General features: G+C 43.7%; 1 protein-coding gene across 1 annotated transcript in view; it reads left to right on the top strand.

Moving 5' to 3' along the window:
- Positions 1-575: 575 nt before the first annotated feature.
- The window catches only part of NCOA1 (nuclear receptor coactivator 1), a 374,460-nt gene continuing 351,254 nt past the window's right edge, over positions 576-23,781 (top strand). Inside the window, exon 1 of the mRNA XM_053249238.1 lies at positions 576-691. The gene's annotated coding sequence lies outside the window, so the exon portion shown is untranslated. The remainder of the gene's footprint in view (positions 692-23,781) is intronic.

Genomic DNA, 23,781 nt, shown 5'->3' with positions numbered 1-23,781 from the left:
CTCAGAGGGGCTCTTTTTGCTGGGGCTGCCGGGGCCTCCCCTCGCGGCGGCGGGGGTCCAGGAGGAGGTTGGGGGGCGCCCCCCCGCCCCTCCCCCGGGCGGGCCCCCCACCTGCCGCCGCCACCCGCCGGGCTCCCAAGATGGCGGCCGCGCGCGGCTGAGGCGAAGCCGCAGGAGGAGCAGCGCGGCGGGCCACATCGCCTCGGCAACGGCGGAGGGGCGGCCGGCCGGCCTGCCTCAGCCGCCGCCGCTCCTCCGCTCCCCTCCCAGCCGCTTCCTCGGCGGCGGCGGCGGCCGCTCGCTGGGCGCCGCCCCCCGCTCCTCCCCGTCCCCGCCCGAGCCAGCAGCCAGCCAGAGAGCAGCCGAGCAGGAGGACCGAGGAGGAGGAGGAGAAGGAGGACGAGGAGCCCCAGCAGCCGCCGCCGCCGCCAGGGAGGCAGCAGGCAGAGGAGCGCGCAGCCTGCCAGGGGGCCCCGGGCGCCCAGCAGCCCCACCGCGGCAGCCGGGGCCCCAACAGCCGCAGCGGCAGCCCGGCCAGGAGCAGCCCGCCGGGCCAGCCCCCCCCGCGCCTGCCTCGGCTCTCCTGGCAGCGGCCTTGGCCCGGCGGCCTGAGGGAGAGGGAGAGGGAGACGCCGCCGCGGCAGCGAGCGGAAGGGCCAGCCGGCGGCGGAGGAGGAGGCGACTGTGCCAGGTGAGGGCAGCCCGCTCGGGGGCGGCAATGGCGGTGGCGGCAGCAGCTGTCAGGGGCGCCGCCGGGAGGGGCGGGGGGCGAGGGGGCGTGGCGAGGGAGGGGGAGGGGCTGTCCCGTGGGGAGGGCAAGGGGGTGGGGCAAGGGACATTGGGGAGGGGGTCCCTCATGGAAACGAGGGGCCTGCTCGGGGCTGCCCGCAGAAGGAGCAAGGGGTCCCCTAGGGGGCTGAGGGAGGCCCAGGGAAGGGGGAACTGCTGGTGCCTCCCTCAAGGGAAAGGGCTGCTGGGGGGGGGGGGGGTCCCAGCCAGGCAGGGCCCTCAGGAAGGGGCGGGGGCGGCCTGACAGCTGTGGGACCTGGCTGGGGAAGAGCCTAGCCTTGTGCAGACGGCAGGGTGCTGAAGGGGTCCTCCTAACTATGTTACGAAGCCCCCCCCGAAAGGGGGCTGTGGGTGGGTGGGTGGGGGGGTACAGGAATGGAGGTAGAAGCACACTCCCAAATAGAGGGGTGGGAAGCAGAAGGTCCCAGGTGGGAAGGCGAGTCCAGGATGGTGGGGCAAGGTGTGTAGAGGGTCTGTGTGGGGGGTGGGTGGGTGGGGGGCATTGTAAGTTGGGGGTGCCTGCCAGGGGGTGATGAGATGGAGGGTTGGGAAGGGAAGGGAAGGAGCTTGTAAGAAGAAGTGGGAGCGAGGCTTGGGGTAGGAGTGGGTGGGGGGCTTCCCGTCTTCTCCCCTCCCAGCCGGGGAGGCTGATCCCAAGACGAGGATGGGCTGGGGGGGGACCTGATCACCTGGCGGCCTCTCTGGCCTTGGAGGTTGTCTTCTCTCGCACACGCCCTGTTAGTTGGAGATGGCCGTGGACCTGGCCGGCTGTCCTCCTCTGCAGAAGCCTCCCAGGCCAAGGAGGAGGAAGGAGGGGTTGGGCATCTGGTGTTGCCCTGTGTGTGTGTGAGTGGCACTGATGCCTGTGGCATCCCCCTCGCTTCCCAGAGACCAGGGAAGCCTGGCTGCAGAGCTTTGGGGCAAGGGTCCGCCAGGAGGTTTGGTGGTCTCCAGGAGGATGGGCAGGTGAGGGCAGAGGCAGAAAGAGCTGTGCTTTGGGAGGAAGTTTATCGGAGTTCCTGGCAGCCAAACAGGGCTGTGCCTAGTCTGACAAAAAGGGCCTCCTGGGGGGTGCCCCGCTTCTCTCTGGGTGCTGTCCAGGGCCACTCCGCCCTTGTATCCGAGGTGAAGAGCAATGAAGTGACGTTTGGGAGGCAGGAGGTAAACTTGGCCCAAAATGCCCCTCCCCTTGGCTTGCTTAAGGCCCTTGACTTCTGACAGCGTTGGTTGGTTCTTGTTTTATTGAAAAGAAAAAAGAGCAAGTGGAATGGTAACACTGTTGTCCTCCATTGAGAGTGAAGTCTGCTTTGGCTCCTTAAACATGACTGGGGCCGTGTGTGGGGGGAGAATTTGGTGGGTGTGTATTGGGGCAAAGCTGTGCAGGGAGTGGGGTCTTGGTGGTTGCAGAATAACAGGGATTTGCACACTAAGGTCTCCACTGCACAGTGGATGGAGGGGTGGTTGTCCTACTGTGTTGCTTTCAAATAGCTTTTGCGTGCTGCATTTTCTCACCTGTTAGATTTTATTAAATATACCAGTTGCTGTAAACTGTTTTTATCCACACCAATTGTTCACATGTTCCTTTTCTGAGAGCTAGGGGGAAATACATAATATGCTTATGTAGCTTTACTTATTAAAGGAAATCAAGATGGTAATGAGGTATCATATGGCTTCTTGGGTAATTTTGAGCTGAAGAGAAATCTCAATTGTTGAGGGCAAAGGATGAAGCGGTATTTGAATGAAGGCTGTGTGTGAGTGATGGGGGCATCTGACTTGATGCTGTGCTAGCATTTACGTTAAGAAGACTGTCTGTACTGTATTGGCCTCTGCATGGTTTGGCTTCATATAAATTGTTTTTCCAGTTACTCGGAAGATCTGTGCTTGAGTGTCATCAAATTAGCTTAGTGAATGTGTTTATGGATAACATGGTTTAGCATTTACACCTGGTGGCGTTGCTTGGCATTGCTAACTGGCATTGGATTGTATGTTTCCATATGTGTAATCCTGTGCACACGAAAATTGCCAACCGTAAGCATTCAGTCTCCTCTGTAGGTGACTTGAAGTTTCTTAAGCTCACATCCTGACAGCAATACTCCTCCTCTTGAATAAATCCTATGGGTAGGAAAGGAGACGAGTTTTTGTTGAATATGACATTTAGCGTGGAAAGAGAGAGTGGCTGAAAAGAGACCTTTCCACTGTGGGCTGATAAGAAATGCACCTTTCAGTGGGTGTATGCTGATGTTTCGGAAATTGAGAACTGGGTCATTATCCTTATTAAGCTGTACTCTGATTAGTTTATTGATTGATGCTACAAAAAGAGGAAAGCGTGTTGTACGCTTTTGAGTAAGGATACTTCTTGTAATTTAGAGGCAGGCAGGGGCTTTCACTTCCTTAAAACCTTTGCTGGGCAATCCCCAGCCATGAGAGAGGCCCCTGCTAACTGAGCAAAGAGGCACCTTTTCAAAGGGGTGATTCTCTTCTATTTAGCAGGTGGAGAGCAGCTGCCCCTATCCAGCCACAATGCAGCATCCCTCCAGTGGTGGTTGCTGGTGTCTACTTTATTGTGAGCCCTTTTGGGACAGGGAATCATCTGGGGTTCCCCCCCCCGCCCGTGTAAACTGCTTTTAGTACTTTTTGTTGAACAGTGCTATGAATAAACATTCATAGTACTAGCAGAGAGAGCTCTATTTAGGATTTCTGTTCAGGTGCATGTGCTTTTGTATGACTGTATGTGCATTTGTTTTAAAAGCAAACCTGGTACCAGCTCTGTGAAATGCAGGGTACAGATAGCAAATGTACGGCTGTACGTGTGTCCAGCATAACATGTAAATAACTGTGTGCATATAGATATGTGTGCATACACTATACAAAAATTGTATGTCTGTTGAACATAATATATGAATAGGGCTAGAGAGAATGAGTTACTATTTCTTTTTGTGTTTCGTTGTTGCTTTGGTTTCATGTATATTGAGTGGTGTTTGTGTTTTCCATAGTAAGCTGTCTTGGATTGCTTCAGCAAGGTAGGCTGGATACAAATGTATTTAAATAAGTTTTCCTGGACAGGAATAGCTGGATTGACATCAACTTGGTCCCTTTTGAATCCAACCTTTATTCAACTTCATTTCTAACTTTAAGAGCCTTTCTACTTTAAAAGCCACTCAGTAAATTTAAAATCAGTTAGAAAGAAGATCACATTAAAACAATAAAAGACACTAAACATTCCCCAAAATAATAAAAACAGAGGCCAATGGGACCGGCTTGGTTTCAACCCAAATAATTTGGCTTGAGACCAAATTATTTATTCTGTGTTTAAACAGAAATTTTGTGTTGAAACATAAAGAGGAATTGGAAAAGGAAAGTGGACAAGAACTTGAAATGGCTTTATGTTGGGATGTTCCTCTCAACCTGTACACTTCTAGGAAATTTATTGCAGTGTGAAAAATCCTGTGTTGTTGAAGAGAAATATGAAGGAATAGACGGAAGTCATCACAAATCTTGTTGTGTATTTAACAAAGTAAGATTTACTGATCATTTAAGCTTTCCCTCTTAAATGTCCATGATGCATCTCCTTTCTGTTCATCTTAGGAAGTAACTAATCTGATGCTTTTTATGTTTTCCTTCTTGTCTGTTCCCTCATCTGGATTGTGTTGAGTGATTGGTGGTGGTGGGTGCCTAGTTCTGCCTAGGAGAAGGGGTGTGTGTATGCATGTGTACACTTTGGTACCTCCCAGGTCTGCTCCTGTGTGCAGAACCCATCAAGGACTGTAGAGAGATGGACTTTCCTACTTATGGAGTGCTTTTTTGCTAAGCAGCATAGAGGAAAACAGTTTCATACAGGAAAACATGGATGTAGGACCATATTTTGGTGGTGCTGAAACATATTGCTTACTTGAAAAGAATTAGTAGTTGAAAAACTGACATTATTTGCAAATAAGTTCAACAGCTATTGATAGTAGATGATAGAGGATTGTGATTTTTTTGCAGTTTTTCTTGAAGCCAGCTGCCATTGTTTATGGGGAAAATATATTTGGTTTGACTAGATGGATCTTTTCAACTGTGTGGAAGCACATTATCAAATATTGCAATATCACCCTTGCTTCTTCCTCAAGAACTCAGCATGTTGTCTGAAGATTAATTAATGAATAGAGATCTCAGGGCCTTGGTTGAGCCTTGCTTTTTATGCACAACTTTTCTTTTGTGGCAAACAGATGAATATTCATAAGTGTGACTAATTCACAGTTTGTTATGCAAATGTGAATTGTGACTTATTAGAATAACTCTCTTGTTTTTCAACACTGTTTTAGAAATGTGTATATTGCCCCAGTTTCTGGGCATGATGCATTTATAGCGTTTAGTTTTTAGGATTATTATGTGTAAACTACACAAAATATATTTGTAATGAGCTGATTTGGAGAAAAAAGTTGACTGCTGCTGACAGCTGGGAGAATTAATTCATACAGGTGCTCAGGATATTGTCAGAATTTAAGGTGCACATATGAGACATTAAGAACATCCCATCTCTTGTATAAGGAAGACATATCAAGATCTCATTCAGATCTTCTGGAGAGGTTCGTCTAAAGCTTGTTTGGTGGCTAGCTGTGGATGGGCCTTCTCCGTTGCTGCCCTTGGGCTTTGGAATGTGCTCCCTGTTGAAATAAGAGCCTCCTCATCTCTAGCAGTTTTTTAAAAAGGCACTGAAGACGTATTTGTTCACCCAGGCTTTCAATTAGATTTATAGTTTTAATACTATTAATATTGGGTTTAAAATGATTTTAATTGTAAACCGCTCATACACAAGTTTTGGGTGGTATAGAAATTATGTTAAATAAATAAATATCAGTCATGAAGAAAAGGACTTAAAAAAAAGTTATTTCACTTAATATACCATGTTTCCTTGAAGCTGTGAGACTTAGCTCTTTCATCATGATATTTTTTAACATTAGACTGACATTTTGGTTTTTTAAATAGAAGGCTAAACAAAAGTAGTTGAATATTAAGCCAAGATACTGAAGAGGGTAAATGCAGTTTTGATTGGTATGCAGGGGAGCGGCGGGTGGGGGCACTATTTTCTTGTAGCATAAGATTTTGAGTTGGCAGAAAGAAAGATCTAGGGGACTATTTTAATAAGCTGAAATTAGGAATTCTGATCAAGATACTGGCCTAGATGTAATGATGATGTCCAAAATGGAAATTTGAATGAAATATATAATAGAACTGGGAAAGTAGTGGCTAGAACTCTCATGCTCAAATTACTAGAGGTTTTCCATGCAGAAGGTTGTCAGTCTTCAATTAGGCAGATTTTTAAAATAGTTATTCTTATGCTAAAGCTGTTGGATATATCTTCACTTGTCCTGATATTAAAAAAATGAATGTGAAAAGTAACCATAGCATATAAGTTTGGGAATATAACTTTGCAAATTACTTATTTATAGGATTGTGTGCACCAGTATTCGTGCGCCAGGCTGGTTGTTGGACTTGGAGTGACAAGTAAAATTGAGACATCTTAGATTTACATTTACATTTGGGAAGAAGGAGTATTCAAATGAGTTGCCTAATGATCTGACTTTGAATGTATCTTTGTAAATACATTTTGTTGCAATCAGTTCAGACCTGTCCTATGCAGTACTCTTAAGACAGTTCTGCTTCAAAATGTCACCATCTATCCCTTTGTGGTGTACAGTTCTCCTAGTTAGCTTCATTATTGTTCCTTCTTGCATATTTCTTTAACACTTTATGTGTTGATTAATGAGAAGCAGAGATGAACTCTGAAAGGATGGAACTGCTATTTTAAATGAGAGCTTCCTATCAGAGCCCAACTCAGAGCTGGGGCACTGGTCAAATATTGTCAAATATTCCACACACCAAGAATGTCCTTGGCACCATTAGGCTGCCTGCCTTTTTAATGGCATCATGATAAGAGTTCCTGGCTTTTCAGCCTTTCAGAAGTCTTTTCCCTCCAGTTTGTAAACATATGCCATATTTGTATTTATTGTGTTGTGTATAATTATTGTTAACCATCTAGAAAAGAGTCAATCAAATGCCCATTGAAATAAACACCTTAAAATATATTGATACAAAATCTAACAATCTGATTCAAAAAGACGTAATACAAAATTTGCAGGCTTAAATAAAGTCTCTTTAAAAATTCAAAATGTAACTATTCTGAGGCACTCTGAACTCTCTTGTCAATCCTTTGTTCATCTAAAGCTTTGAAGATGAGTCAGATGTGTTTCGACCCGTTATCTTCATCTGTGACTTCTTTACTAGCGCTTCAAATATACAAAGGATTGTAATGCAGGTCCATTTTTTGAAAGGTAGAAAATTTATACTATACATCCTACACAGTGGGAAAATGCTTGACTAACAAGCAGAAGGTTGCCAGTTTGAATCCCGCTGGTATTATATCGGGCAGCTGTGGTATAGGAAGAGGTTGAAAGGCATCATCTCCTACTGAGTGGGAGGAGGCAATGGTCAACCCCTCCTGTATTCTACCAATGAAAACCACAGGGCTCTGTGGGCGCCAGGAGTCGAAATCGACTTCATGGCACACTTTACTTTTACTTCCATTAAAATTAACAGGAGAACTAAACTTGTCCCATTAATTTCAGTGGGAGTAACTTATAATTTAGTTTGTTACTCATAACTTAGTTTGAATGTAAGCCAGTGGCTGAAGTAGCCTTCTCATAACTATCATTTAAATGTGTGTGTGTATACGCGCGCGCACACACACACACACACACACACACACACACAGTACTTGAGCTTAAACCTCTGTGGGGTACACAAGCTCAAGGTTTGTGACAGAAGGGGTACCCTTGTTAAAAAAAGGTTGCAAACCTTTTGATGAACAAAGGATCTACAAGATAGTTAGGAGAACCTCAAAATCTGCCTACATTTTGAAATTTTTTAGAGACTTTATTTAAGCTTGCAAATTTTATATTATGTGATTATGAATTAGATTGTTGGATTTTGGATCAATATCTTTTAAGGTATTTATGTGGGTGGACATATTTATTTTTATTATTTCTCAAATTTGTAGACTGTCCCAAACCTCTGTCTCTGGGCGGTTTAAGACATAATTAAAAATGAAAACCTTAAAACCATTTAAAACCACAGAAGCTAAAAAGATTGGGTGAAAAAATGAGTCTTTAGGGACTTTTTAAAAGTTGTCAGAGATGGGGAGGCTCTTATTTCAGCAGGGAGTACTTTGCAGAGTCTCAGGGCAGTAACAGAGAAGGCCCATTTCTGCATAACCACTAGACAAGTCACCATCATATGACACCTTTCTAATTGATTAACAATATTTATACATAATGCAATTAAAGTTAATTTTTAGTTAATATGTTTGTAGATTACATTCTGGATCTTCTTTGTGTTCCATTTCTGTTGGAATTGGGTATGCATCCTGTTTGTTTTCTTCTTCCACCCTGTAATGCTGGAGTAGAGACCCTGCCTTGCATGAAAATGAGAACTGTATTTATTCTAGGAATGTCAACTGGTAACTGTAGATTGCTCAGTAGATCAAGGACATTCCTGCACAAGCTTCTGTGTTCCAGCTGGACTGGGATGTTTTTCATAAAACGAACTCCTCAGTATTAGCAGTGGGTTCTCATTTTGGTTTGGGGCCACATCAAGATTTACGTTTCTTGTGCAGAAGGTATTTGGGGGAGGGAAAAATGGACAAACGATGGATTGTCCAATATATTGTTTAAACTGGTACTTTAGTTTGCATTATTCACCACCACTACCAACCAGCCTTTCAGCGTGTATAACTCCAGGTAAATAAACAGTTACAGTTGATTTACAATAGGTTATTATAACCAGTAAATATCTTAAAAATAGGTTTCACAATGCTAAACTTATTTAAAACAGTTCAGAATAGTTGTGAATCATACTTGACAAATATCACCCATCCATTTTCTATCCTACTTGACAGTTCTTCCTCACACTGTTTGCTGCTTCTTATTAAGAATGTTTGTAGACCACTTTTGAACAGAGCAGAGTCTCAAAGCAGTATGCAGAGTAAAATATTATATAGGCAGCTGCGTCATATCCAGAGTCAGACCAGTGGTCCCTAAAGCTTGGTGTTCTCTGTGCTGACTGGCAGCAGCTCTCCAGGGTACCAGAGAAGGGTCTGTCTTAGCCTTACCTGCGGAGGCTGAAGGTTTCCACCGGGGGGCCTTTTTATGCAAAGCATGGGCTCTGCTGCTGAGCTGCAGCTATTTCCCCTGCAACCAATGGGAAGATGGTTCCTTGTCCCAAAAGGATTTGCAGCGTAAAAGAAACACAGTGGGGCAACAGTCAGTGGAGGGATGCTACATAGGGACAGTTCAAACCCCCCCAAATATGAAAGGGTCAGCACTGTAAAAAGTACTTTTGCACCAATTTAGCAGGAATATTATAATTCAGTTAACTGTAATGGGGATCAGACCAATGCCCACCATAAATGAATTATATACACTAGTTCTGTTTGTTTTAAAATAGCATTGCACCTGTGAATAATAGATTCCTGATGCCTTGGATGTGAGACACACATACCTCTCGGTAGACCTCTCAAATCCTTGAAAACCATGGTTGAAATTCTGCACACAGTGATGCATTTGAAATCAGTAGTACTTAAACATGTAAAACTTTGTATTATTTAAGGATTTTGCTCAAATGTCTTGGCCAAAAGAGATATTTTGTTGTCTGAATTTTGTTTACTTTCATCCAGTCTAGCATAAAATATGAATGACTTGCACAGCACTTCATTGAGTGTGTGTAAGTTGGTTGTAGTTGCAATGTCACTTTCATTGTGTATGGAGGCAAATCTTCCTAATTCACAGGGGAAATGAGCACCTGAATTCTGCTTTCAAAATAAATATTTAATTTTTAAAATTTGCAAGAAAATGGACCAAATCTCTCTTGTAGCAGGTCTCTTGCTGTTCAGTGTATATATTGTCATAGTAATAAGCAGAGATGTGGGGTAGAAAACTTTCCATGAAAAAATTTCCAAACAGGAAGGTTTTTTTTAAAATTCCCATACTTATTTTTCCATGAAAAAGTTTCTATTTCTAAAATTTCTGTTTGACTGCTTGAAAAGCTTTTGAGATACAGTGAGGGGAACCGTACTGGAGGTGGTTTTTTATACTATAAAAATATATCAAATATTATTATTTATTATTTATTTAGTACATTTATATACTGCCCCATACAAAAAGATCCAAAAAGGTTCACAATATAAAACCATTAAAACATTAACATAATTAAAACAATTTAAAATACAATCAAAGCTCTAAAACCAAAGCTTTAAAACTATAAACTAAAATCCTGACTAAACAGGTATGCCTTTAGGTCATTTTTAAACATTCAGAGAAGGGGAAACTCTAATTTCATTAGGAAGCATGTTCCAGAGTCTCAGGGCAACTCTAGAAAAGGCCTGGTCTCGAGTTGCCACCAACTAAGCCGGTGGCAACCGCAACTGGACCTCCCCAGATTATCTTAACAGGCGGTGAGGTTGATGAAGAAGTAGGTGCTCTCTTAAACACCTCAGACCCAAGCCATTTAGAGTTTTATGGGTAATAACCAGCACTCTGTATTTCGCCCAGAAACTTTTTGGCAGCCAGTGTAGTTGTTTTAAAATGGGTGTAATATGATCTCTTCGAGCCACCATGGAGACCAACCCAGCTGCTGCCTTCTGTACTAACTGCAGTTTCCAAACTGCATACAAAGGCAGCCCAACATAGAGCACGTTGCAGTAGTCAAGCCTGGATGTTACCAGCTGCACCACTATTTTAAGGTCGTTTATCTCCGGAAATGGACATAGCTGGTGAATCGGCCGAAGCTGATAGAAAGCACTCCTGGCCACTGCCTCAGCCTGAGAAATCAGGGAGAGGTTTGGGTCCAGAAGTACTCCCAGACTATATACGTGCTGTTTCTGGGGGAGTGCCACCCTGTCCAGAACAGGCTGATCTAAACCACTTCCTAAGTCTCGACCTTCCACAGTGAGTACCTCCATCTTGCTTGGATTCAGCCTCAGTTTGTTCTCTCTCATCCGACCCATTAGGCAGGCATTAAGGGAAGCTAAGCCATTTCCTGATGAATTTGACATGGAGAAATAGATTTGGATGTCATCAGCGTACTGATAACAACCTGCACCAAATCTCCCAGCGGTTTCATGTAAATGTTAAAAAGCACTGGAGAAAGTATGGAGCCTTGCAGGACTCTGGAGCTCTTGTTTTGAAGAGCGACAGTCCAAGCAACACCATCTGGAACCTACTCAAGAAGTAGGAACAGAACCACTGCAGAGCAGTGCCTTCCACTCCCAACCCCTTTAGGTGTCCCAAAAGGATATCATGGTTGATGGTATCAAAAGCCACTGAGAGATCTAAAAGGATCAACAGAGTCACACTCTCCCTGTCAATTCCTAATTGGAGATTCTCTAACAGGCCAACCAAGGCCGTCTCATCACCATAGCCTGCCCAAAAGCCAGTTTGAAATGGGTCCAGATAATCTGCATCTTCCAAGACAGTCTGGAGCTGAGACGCCACCACCCTCTCGATCACCTTGCCCAACCATGGGCAATAAAATGCCAGATCAGATCACAATCTGTTTAGGGCATCAGGAAAATTTGTGTAGTAGTATTTTTTTAAAGGAAAGGGTTGATGCAAATTTCATGCAAATGAGGCGTGGAAACATTTCTGGAAAATTTTCCAATTCAGATTTTTCTGGAAAACTCGCATTTCTGTTAAAAAAGAAATCTATGATCTCAGTGGCTGACAACCGTAATATTGTTATGCATGCCAAATAATATTTTGCTTCAACGATTGGGCAGGGCTGATTTGCACCAATCTTCCCTTTCATCTGCAGCCCTCTGTGCTACCTGCAAGTATGTCCCTGAGTTGGAAGGCACAGAAGGCTGTAGAAAGAAGGAAGGGTTAGCAAAAAGTCAGTGTCTTCAAAATGAAACTGAAAGTTGAGTATATGTTTTATGTATTTTATTTCAGATTACTTTTTTAGTCCTGCTGTTTTTGTAAGTAGGGAGAATATGCTATTTTCCTGTTCACTATTTGAAGTTGGTCAGTGTATTATAGTGGACCAACTAAAGAGTTGTTGCATTGGTTAGAATATTTAGTCATACTTGCAGTGAAGAATATTTTCCTGATCATAACCAATATCTAAAACTCTGTACTCATTTGTACTCAAGAATAGCATTAGCACTCTTCCACAGAATTCTTAGGAATTTAGAATAAATTTATGCAAATTTCAGATGACTCGATGAGTGATCTACTCCAGCCTTCCATTCTGCATTATTATAAGATATTCATAACTGGAGCATCCCTAGCAGTTCGCCCCGCTAAGTGAGCGAAGAGGCACCTTTTAAAGTAATAACACTCTTTTGTTTAGCAGGAGAAGAGCAACTGTCCCTACTCAACCCCTGCATGTTTTTCCAATGGCTGTTGTCTGTCTTGTGTTCTTAGATTGTGAACCCTTTAGGGATAGGTAACCATCTTTTTTTTCCCCTATGTGAACTGCTTCAAGAACTTCTTTTGTTGAAATGTGGTATGCAAGTGTGCTTATCAAGTGTATTATGCAGGTGTATTCAATAAACTCCATCTCCCAAGAAAGGAGATCCCACAATCTTCCAGTTAAATTCTGAGATCTTGGCCTACTAAATGTGTGTGTTGCCAAATTCAGATTAGGAGGAAGGGATTCTGGAGAAGAAGAGAACATGTGTGTTGTAGGGCAAAGGTGTAGTCCAGATACCAGAGTTGAGTGAATTTCAACCTTTTTGGCTTTAGGGAACCTGTTGTATTCTGGCAAGTGTTCCAGGGTGCACACAGTTCCCCAAGGATGCTACCAGGGCCTCAGTTTTGTGCCCTATGAACTGGGATTGCACACTATAGCACAGGCAACTCTTTCCTGCAGCTGCTCATGAAGAACATTTTTAGATGAATCACGCCCAGATGCCCTGACTCCTCTCTAATGGAATGTGCTTGATTTTGTGGACTAGCTTCTCATAGATTCTGATTGTTTAATTGCAATACTTTAATACTCTATTTCTTGCCACTAATGTGCTAATTATAGCAATATTTGCATGAAGCTGATATTTTGCATGGATCATGTGGTTGCATGTTTGCCCAGTTAACCCCTGCTAACTGGGCAAAGAGGCACCTTTTTAACGTGGTGATTCTCTTTATTGAGCAGGGGGAGAGTAACTGGCCCTATTCACCCCCAGCACAGTACCTCTGGTGACTGTTGCTGGTGTCTATTTTATATTTCTTTTTAGATTGTGAGCCCTTCGGGGACAGGGATCCATCTTGTTTGTTTATTTATTTATTATTTCTCTATGTAAACCACTTTGGGAACTTCTTATGTTTGATAAGCAATATATAAATATTGGTGGTTCTTGTTGTTGTTGTTTTGTATGCGGATTGCTTTATAGTGAAGTATTTTTCAGATCTTCTTGAACCAGGGGCTTTCTGCGAGCTGGTTGGGGTCTTGCTCCCATAGCTACTGCTTCTCCCTTGTGAAAAATATGCCATCTGTACCTGCCTTGTTTCAGTCACTTAGGGCCAGTCTCTCTCGTGCTCGCTCTCTCTCTCTCTCTCTCTCTCTCTCTCTCTCTCTCTCTTTTGCAGGCCTATGCTAATGGAAATCCCTCTTCCTTACCACATTTGGAGCAGCATAATAGCATGTTAAATGATCAAGAGTTGAAAAGGATACTTTATAATTTCTCATTTGAAACATCTGCCACCTATTTATTTCCCCTTACAGCTAAGTCTGTTCTCTAGAGATCTTTTGCATCCTTAGTCATCAGGGGGTACTACCCAGCTGATGACCTGGCTCTGTAAGCCTCCCATCCAAAGTGTAGGCAGTGACTGTCTAAGATATTTGTATAGCTGAGACAAATGGCCCTGGAATTCTGACATTCCAGGCAGCTGCCTAGTGGTGCTTCTCTATGATTGGGCCTGTTCTCTACCCACCCACTTCTCCATGTATGGGTGGTGCCTATTCCTGCTTCATATAGATCTTCCCTGCCTGTCTGCAGTCTCTTGGTGCAACCAAGACGTTATTCCCAGGTCATGATGCCTATTCTGCTGTTTGCTTGCTTGCTCCCCTGGTTCTGTTTGGATTTTGGTCTGCTGTCCAGCCTTGCCTGTTGCTCTGCTTTCCCTTCGTGTGCTGCTTCAGACAGTTTCTACCAGTTGCATCTGTCTATCAGATATGTGTAGGCCCATGGATAAGGCACCTCAGCATGACTGTAGTTCCTGGGAAGGGCTTGTGTATTGCTGCCTCCTCCCCAAGAGTCCTGCAGTGAGATGCTAGATTCTGCTTGATTCTCCCAAACCATGACAGTACTACTAGCAAATATCACATTTCTTGACTGAGTCCACTTTTAATATACCTGGTAATTCCCTATGCTGTTGGCAGGCCTTAGAAAATTCTCTTTGACTTGCTTACAGAAAGAAATAATATAAACTGTTGTTAATTACAGATTGAAGAATACAGTATTAAAGCAGAACATTATTTCCTTCCCCCTCCCCAAGTAAAAATATCTTCTGACTTGCTGCTGACTCAGAGTAGTCACTAAGGCTGCTTGGAGGCTGTAGAAATTGTCAGTCACTGGTGACCCTGTATTTATGAGAGGACCACTTCTCTGGTTGCTCTCCAGCAATGCAAGATGGCAGCTAGCACCCTGGTTTGGAAGCCTTTGGAATAAACACAATTTTTGGGCCTCCTTTTGGGCTACGAGTGGAGCTAAAGCTTTGGTAGGAGTCAGTCAGAAACTTGGCCAGTTGGAGGAGAGAAAGGTAACTGAAGTATTCAGTGTGTTCATGATGGTGTCAGTCATCAGCTGTTTCCTCCTGCTGACTGACTGCATGCATGGTGTTCTCTCTCCTACCCATTCTTTCAGCTCAGCACTTCCTCATATAAGCATGTTTGTGGATTTTAGCAGTATTTACTCCTAGCTTGTATGGTTTTTCCCTTCCCTTCGTCTGTTTGAAGGAAGTTGCTTTTGGTCTTTGGCCTAGCAGTGGTGGTAGTGGTGGGGTCTGAATGATTGAGCACAAACAGATTGTGTGCCTTCTGTTATTCTTAAAATGAAAATGAGTAATCTTAAAATGAAAATGCTTTAACATAAAACTAGTAATGAAGGTAGAAGGCCAGCAGGGGAGAGGGGTGCTTCCCAGTGTATTGCATGGAGTGTTGCATGTATAACTGTCTGCTTGAGGGGCAGAAGCCATGGGTGTGTGCTTGGTGCAAAGAGCTCCTGGCTCTCGGGGAACAAGTTCTTTCCCTCGAAGTTAAGGTGGCTGTTCTGGAGAAGCTTAGAGAGGAATGTGGATGAGACCATCAGGAATGTGATAGAGGCATCCCACTCCAAGGCTGACAGCTCCTCTGCTGTCAAGGCGAATGAAGGTCTCAGGGAAGGAGGACATCAGTCTGAGGAAGAGTGGAATGCTCCTTTTGAAGGAACCCATTCCTTGGGTGATGCGCCCATATCTTATCGCACAGAGGATATTCCTCTGGGGGTTGGGGGCCTCCTAGTAGTGAGCGATTTGATCATCAGGGGCATAGAGAGATGGGTTTATAACTGGTGTGTAGACTGCATGGTACTTGCCTGCCTGTTGTGCAGGTTGCATATATCACACAGCATCTAGATAGGCTGCTAGGCACTGCTGGGGAAGAGTCAGCTGTTGTCGTGCACATCATCACAAACAATGTTGGGAAATACAGTTGGGAGGTCCCAGAAGCCAAATTTAGGCTGCTAGTTATCAGATTGAAGTCCAAGACCCCCAGGTACCGTTCTCTGAAGTGCTACTTGTTCCATGTGAAGGGCCAACAAGACAGGTGGAGCTGAGGGGTCTCAATTCATGGATGAGACAGTGGTGTGGGAGGAAGGGTTTAGATTTGTTAGACACTGGGATACATTTTGGGGCAAGCAAAGCCTGTACAAAGGGGATGGGCTCCACTTGAACCAAGATGGCACCAGATTGCTGGCACTTAAAATAAAAAATGTTGCAGAGCAGCTTTTAAAATGTCACCTGGGGGATTTCCGACGGGAGTTGGGTGCTGTCTGGTTGGGCAGACAAAATCCCCTAAGGTGCAAGGGTGCAAACATTTCAGATAAAGCAGTAGGGGACAGAGTAGAACGAGGATTAGAGCAGATGGAAACACATGCCAGCTGGTCAAAAAAGGTCAAATGACAGTAAGATAGCACATGCCAACGCCTGGTAAGAGATTTGGTGTATAGGTGTCTATATACCAATGCCAGAAGCCTGCAAGCCAAGATGGGGTTGCTGGAGTACTTGGCTGCTATTGAAAACATAGATATAGTGGGCATAACAGAAATGTGGTGGAACAGTGAGAACCAGTGGGACACGGTTATTCCTGGATACAAACTCTAGAGAAAGGTCATGGAGGGGAAGACTGGGGGTAGAGTAGAGTACATTAAAGAAGAGATAGGGTCCAACAAGCTAGAAAACCTAGGAGGACCGGAGTCCTCCCCAGAATCATTATGGGTGACAATACAGGGACTGAAAGGAAATGTGTAGCTAGAGATGTGCTATTGTGCCCTCTAGATCAAAATGCTGAGAGTGAGCTGGAGTTGGAGAAGCAAATCAGAAAGGCACCAAAGAGAGAGACTTCAATTGCCCTCACATAGACCCTCATATAGACTGGCAAATCCATGTGTGAGTATTGACAGAGAGGCCAGATGCTAAATGACTGTACCTTAGTTGGTCACAGAAACAATCAGCGAGAAGGTGACCATGGATTTAATCCTGAGTGGTGCTCAGGATCTCGTGCGAGAGCTGTAGAACCATTGGCCACACCAGTGACCATAGTGTGATCCAATTCTATGTCTGTCTGTCTGTCTGTCTGTCTGTCTATCTATCTCAATTAAACCACTTTGGGAAGGGGAGCATTCTTAAGGAAATCCAATTGCGTTGGACTTCATAAGAGGAAACGTCTCAAAAAAATGAGGGGACTGGTAAAAAGGAAGCTGAAAGGGAAAGTCAAGAGCGTTAAATCCCTTCAGAAAGCATGGAACTTATTCATAGGAACATAGGAAACTGCCATATACTGAGTCAGACCATTGGTCTATCTAGCTCAGTATTGTCTTCACAGACTGGCAGCGGCTTCTCCAAGGTTGCAGGCAGGAACCTCTCTCAGCCCTATCTTGGAGAAGCCAGGGAGGGAACTTGAAACTTTCTGCTCTTCCCAGAGCGGCTCCATCCCCTGAGGGGAATATCTTGCAGTGCTCACACATCAAGTCTCCCATTCAGATGCAACCAGGGCAGACCCTGCTTAGCTATGGGAACAAGTCATGCTTGCTACCACAAGACCAGCTCTCCTCTCCAACTTCTCTCTCTGCTCTTCAAAACCACAATAATAGAAGCTCAGTTGGACTATAAATCAAGAAGGAGGAATGGTACCACCAAGTTCAGGAGGACACCAGCGTGGCTAACAGAGATTGCAAAAAAGCTGAATGAGTTCTTTGCATCTGTCCATGGCAGAGGATACTAACCATATACCAACTCCAGAATTGAGTTTCTTTGGCTCGGAGATTGAAGAACTTGGCCAAATTGAGATGACAAGAGAGGCTGTTCTAAACTGTCTTGGAAAAACTAAAAATTAACCAATTACCAGGCCCAAATGGCATCTACCTAAGAGTTCTGAAGGAATTCAAATGTGAAATTGCTGATCTCCTAGCAAAAATATATCATTTGTCCCTATAGTCAGGTTCTATACCAGAGGACTGGAAAGTAGCTAATGTGACTCCGATTTTCAAAAAGAGATCCAGGATGGTGGGGGGAGCAATAGCAGGAGAGAGGGCATGCCCTCACTTCTTGCCTTCTCAGAGGCATGCAGTGGGCCACTGTGTGTAACAGAATGGTGGACCAAGTAGGCCTTGGGCCTGATCCAGCAGGGCTTTTCTTATGTTTTTAAGTTCTGCTGTGAGAGAGGATAATATTTTTCTGAACAAAAATAAACATATGAATCTACCTTTTACTGATTCAGGCCATTTGTCAATCAGGCCTAATAGTCTTCTCTGACCAGCAGTGGATCTCTGGGGTCTCTAGATGGGTCTGTCTTATTTCGTGCTGTCTGAGATCCTTGAAGCTGGATTGAGATAAATACAAAGAATGTTTTCTGTCACTGAGCAGTGGCTTCTTTCTTCTTTGGGATGATGCTATTTTGCAAATACCACATGAAGGAAGCAGTATTCTGAGATGGTATAATCAGCGAGACAGAGGAAGATGAGCAGCAATGAAAGCAGGCATTGGTACTTAGTTTTAGTACCAATTTTATCACTATAATGGTTTAGCATGGTTTATCACTATAATGGTTTAGAATTCTATCGTTATAATGGTTTGGTTTGGTTTTAGAATGGTTTAGTACCATTCTATCACTATAATGGTGATAGAATGGGAAATTGAGAGAGGGGTTGGTTGTGGCATTTGAAATAACAACTCAAATGGGGTTGCCTTTGAAAACGACTTGGAAGCTTCAGTTGGTCCAGAATGTGGCGGCTTGCCTGCTTATGGGTGCTAGAAGATATGATAGTGTGACACCTCTTCTCACTGGTTACCTATTTGCTTCTGGGTCCAATTCAAAGGGCTGGTTCTTGCCTTTAAAACCCTTCAGGGCTTAGTGCCTGTTTACCCTCAGGACCGCCTCTCCCAGCCAGTCCTGTCCCGTCCTGTGAGATCTTCTCAGGTTGCCCTTCTTTTGGTCCCTGGTCTCAGAGAGGTCCATAGTACTAGGGCCTGTGGAAGGGCTTTCTCTGTTGCCGCCCCTTCACTTTGCGTTTATCTCCCTGGCCAGATTTTGTCTTCCTCCTCCCTTTCAGCCTTTAAAACCTTATTGCAGACATTTCTTTTCCACTAGGCATTTGCCCTTTAAATTGTGAAAATTAAAAAAATCTTGGATGCTGTTCTTGCTTTGTACAACGCCCCGAGTCTCTGGATCGAGCAGTATATTAAAGCTTTTCATAAAATAAATAAAAATAAATTCCTTCTACTGGGCTTCTTCTTCCCCAAGCCTATATTTTCTTTTAGAAACACTTGAAATATGCTCCAACGTGGACTGGCAGCAAACATATTGTAGTGTAGTGGTTGGACTAGGATTGGAGAGATCCAGGTTAAAATCTCCACTCAGCCATGAAACTTTTACTAGTAACTTTGGGCCAGTCTCTCTCTCTCAGCCTAACCTATCTCACAGGGTTGTTGTGAGAATGAAAGGAGAAAGGGAACATAGTGGAACATAGGAAGCTGCCCTATACTGAGTCAGACCATTGGTCTATTTAGCTCAGTGTTGTCTACTCAAACTGGCTTCTCCAAGGTTGCAGGCAGGAATTTCTCTCAGCCCTATCTTGGAGAAGCCAGAGAGAGAAGTTGAAACCTGCTCATCTCAGAGCAGCTCCATCCCCTGAGGGGAATATCTTACAGTGCTCACATGTGGTCTCCCATTCAAATGCAATCGGGGCAGACCCTGCTTAGCTAAGAGGACAAGCCATGCTTGCTACCACAAGACCAACTCTTCTCTCCTTGCATGCTCCTTGAGCTCCTTAGAGGAAGGGCAAGAGTGAGTGAGTGAGAGAGAGAGAGAGAGAGAGAGAGACTTGATTCATGTATCATCATGCAGATGATGCTCTTCGCAAGTTATAGTATATGCCACATGTATTTTCCTAAAGTTACAATATCTGAATGTATAAAAGCATAATGCTGGAAATGTGTGGTGGTGTGTGTATCCAAAAACATGCTGCTGATAGCTGTCTACCATTTATTGCACCTCTTAAATGCCCATCTATGTTTATAGATGTGCATTTGAACTCAGCTCTTTGAAGTAAATATTTCTTAACAATATATTGGTTTTGTTAGATCCTGCAGTTGCATGATGAAATTCAGTTGGTAGCAGTCCTGGAACCGACATCCAGTCATTGGAGGGCGAAACCATGTGCAATAATAAAGTGCTGCTCTTAAGCTCAGGCTCATTAATGCTTGTTAAACAGGCTTGACAACTCTGTTACAAAGGTCAGATGCCAGTGCCTGTGGCTGTTTATTGTCAGAGTCCATGTTCCAACTCTGTTGCTTGCTTTCTTGGTTTGGAGCAGTGGCCCTTAGCTTTTCCGAATCCAGGATTCACCCTTTCTCCGTGACCATATTTTTAATTGTATTGATTGCTATTACCACTTGTCTTTGTCTTTGTTTTCCTCCCACAAGGAAGGAGAAAGACAGTTATAGTGAAACTGTCTCTCTCTGCTGATCTTCCTCCTTTCCACTCTTCAAAAGGTGGTAATAGTGCCACTGATATGACTCACTCCAGCTAAGGCCAAGTCATGCAAACCACCGGTTGAAGATGTCTTGATCAGGTTGTCTGCCTCTGCTTGTGGAATTCCCTGTCTCCTAAAAACGTAGCATGAAGACATTTTCCATTGCTCAGTTTTCTCAGTACTTTTCTTCCTTTTGGTGCAGAGTACTTCTGTGATAAGCTGTTTATGTTCATTCGCAGTGAGATGATAGGCATGTGATAGGCTTACTTCACCTTCGATTCTTCGGTGATAGAAAGTAACCTGTGATAGTAGTTGTAGCAAATAGTGGATTTAAACCCAGCCTTTGTCTCAAAGCAAGTCCACATGGGGCGGGGGGGATGCTGATTCATTCCCTCTATGTTTGCTCAACAAAGGCTATTCCTTTAAAACTGAACCGTTTCTTGGTAATCGCTGCCACCATACCCTAATTACAGAGCTTTAACTCCTCCCTGGATTTGGGTGAATGTCCAGGGAGACTATCTTCATAAGAACAGCCCTGCTGGATCAGGCCCAAGGCCCATCTAGTCCAGCATCCTGTTTCTCACAGTGACCCACCAGATGCCTCTGGAAGCCACAGGCAGGAGTTGAGGGCATGCCCTCTCTCCTGCTGTTACTCCCCTGCAACTGGTACTCAGAGGCATCCTGCCTTTGAGGCTGGAGGTGGCCTGTAGCCCTCGGACTAGTAGCCGATGATAGACCTCTCCTCCATGACGTTATCCAAACCCCTCTTAAAGCCATCCAGCATGTTGGCTGTCACCACATCTCGTGGCAGAGAATTCTACAATTCTTCCTCTTTTATCAATGGAAAAATACAAAAACCCCTCCACGTGAAGCTTCCACGAGGTGGGAAAACTTGGTAGGTTGCTGAACAATTAACCTTGAGACCTGTTTTCACCAGAATAAAACCTCTTTTCCTGAGTTACAAAGAACAATTAACCTTGAGACCTGTTTTCACCAGAATAAAACCTCTTTTCCTGAGTTACAAATCCATTCAGAGGCAAGTAAGATATGAAGAATCAAAAAGAAAAAAAACTTTATTCAAAATACTACAGATTGCTTCAGTCTGGGGCTTTCCCAGCTTTTTATTAGAGGAAACAGAAACACTCCGTACTTGCAAGAATACTTCAAAAAGCACTCCGGGTAGTATTTGGAGTGGCACACTTTAAAATCATGGTTACCCAGTTGCATGGATGATTTAAAAAGCACCTCCAGTTGCAAGGAACCTTTAAAAGCCCATTAAGGCCCATTTAAGGTCTTCTACAATTCCCTAGTTGTAAGGAAAGGGCAGAGGCTCAGTTTCTCTTAGTTTGTTACAAATAAACAAGTTGTTCTAGTTAGAACTAATCAGCCTACTTTCCTCTCACTGTCTCTACAACTGGACTAAATTTGGTTCAAATCGAAGTTCATAGATCTCTTGCACCTCAAATGTTCATGCATCCACCATCTTGGATCAGGGTGGATGACATTATTACATACGATACCATCGAGGTGTCCCTGTGTGTCACTCACTACAACTGTATCAAATTTGGTTCAAATGGGTTAGACAGTCTTCATGTTAGTGCACTTGCACCTCAAAAGTTCACATGTCCACCGTCTTGGATCAAGGTGGATGACATCATCACAAACTACACCATTGGGACATCTGTGTCCATATAGCTGTAAGAAATTTCGTTCATAAGTTAGACTGTCCACAAGTTAGTGCACTTGTGCCTCAAAAGTTTACATGTCTGCCATCTTGAATTGGGTTGGATGACGTTGTCACAGTCTAGGCTGTTGAGGTGTCCCTATGTGTCCCAACAGCTGTAGCGCACACACAGAGAATGCTGGGTGTTCTCATATGCCTACTGGAAAGTAGGCTAAAAAATACATAATAAACCAGTTGTAAGGATTTTCAATAGCCTGAAATCAAAGAAATCTGACACAGGCTACCTAATACACAGTTCCCTGGCTAAACCTTTCCCCGAAGCCAAAGCCCTGGCTTTCCTCCTGAACTCACCAAATCCATGATGGAGCCTTCAATCTTCCTGCAATCCTGTCTCTCAAGGATCTGCAGATGCCCTTCCCCTGAGAGAATTCTTCAGGCTAGTTTATGACCATGAGGCAGAAAAAGCTCCATTGCTGCTCTTCACTAAGCCTTCTGCCCATCCTCTCCCATTTCCTGCCTGGCTGCTTCTCCAAACAAAGACACCCTTCACTTCCTGCCACCAGGCCCTCTAGGTTCCACTCACCGTGTGCTGAGTGGCTGATCCCCAGCGGTCACTGCCTGACAGACAGGACAGGGTTCACTTCCGGTTCACTCTTTAGGGTAAGGGAGGGGCCGATTACTGCAGTAGTTCTGCACATTCAGATAATGGATAAGTCCAATTACTCTATGGGTAGTTAAGACTGTGAGCTTGCACCCAATGTCCATTCCATATAGGTACAAACAGTGGTGGAATGGTTAATTTGATAAATTAATAAATAGTTATTTTTAACAGCGACAAATATCAAAACAAGTGTTGCATTCTTTTCTCAACTTCTGTGAAATTGAGTTTGTCACTTTTTTAACATGACAGTTCTCAAGATTTTAATGTTGTGACTCATTACATTTTCAAAAGAGTTAATTTCATTTTCACAGTAAGTTAATCAATTTGTTTTCATAATTAGTATAAGTTTTAAACCTGTTGAATATAGTAACTTTTTTTTTGTTCTACTAGAGTTAATACTTTCAGAATATTTGGCCAATCCTTGACTGATCAGTTGACCAAATATTTTTTGGCTTTTCAGATTCACAACTCAAGGTACAGGATTCAACTGTTTTACCTCTTCCCCTTTCCATACTTGTAAGGTGATTTTTCTCTGATGGTACTTTGTGGTCCCTATGATCTCCTCCCCTCATACATCAGTCTGAGGCTTGCTGCGATGTGTGTTCATCACAAAAATACTCCTCCTATCCAGGCAAAAATACATCTTCGGAGTGGTTTGCAGCAGGATAGCAACGGTTCCTATTCAGTGCAATATACCATCTATTCAGTGGCTGTATACAAAAATGGTATAAAGATATTTTTAATAGTAATTCAGAAAATTGTGATATCAGTATTCAGCCAAACTTTCAGTATCTGAATAAACATTGTAGAGTAATCTTAATGCATCTGTCATATTTGCAGTATGATAGATAGTTTTCATGCTTCAGTTCAAAACTAATTACAGTCTCCTGAGGTTTATGGTATGTTTTCATTTTGGACCTCAGAGCTGAGCAGATTGCCCAGCCTGAATTTGATCATGTTTATGGGGCCAGCTTTTGTTTCATGTGTGAGAAACTATATGTATAAAAAATGCAGACTGTATTAAATGTTAGCAATGACTTGGCCTTATGTTTGCCCATGTGCCAGTCCTCATTAAAACCCCACTTTCTAGCACTTAATAAGTCTCCACCAGGAAGTAGGTTAGTGTGTCCGTGTGAAGTGTTGAGTTGCCTTCTGCTGAAGTGGTCATCTCTGGTTACTTAAATAAGAGCCGATATTTTGCATGAGCACAACATCAAGAGTTTTGAGATGTAGTGCTTTGGGGTGTGCCCTTTACTCTTAAGTTTATAATAATTGCAGCTCTTGTTTGCCTGAAACTCAGGGATTGGATTGTAGGGGCGGTCACACCCTTGTGTCTGATTTGCTGGACCAAAGTATTTCCTGTTTAGCTACTCTGAATGACAGTGA

Source organism: Hemicordylus capensis, chromosome 1 (genome assembly GCF_027244095.1).
Source record: "Hemicordylus capensis ecotype Gifberg chromosome 1, rHemCap1.1.pri, whole genome shotgun sequence".
Lineage (NCBI taxonomy): Eukaryota > Metazoa > Chordata > Lepidosauria > Squamata > Cordylidae > Hemicordylus > Hemicordylus capensis.
Note: the sequence above shows the minus strand (reverse complement) of the source record. Positions and strands in the feature narration are given on the sequence as shown.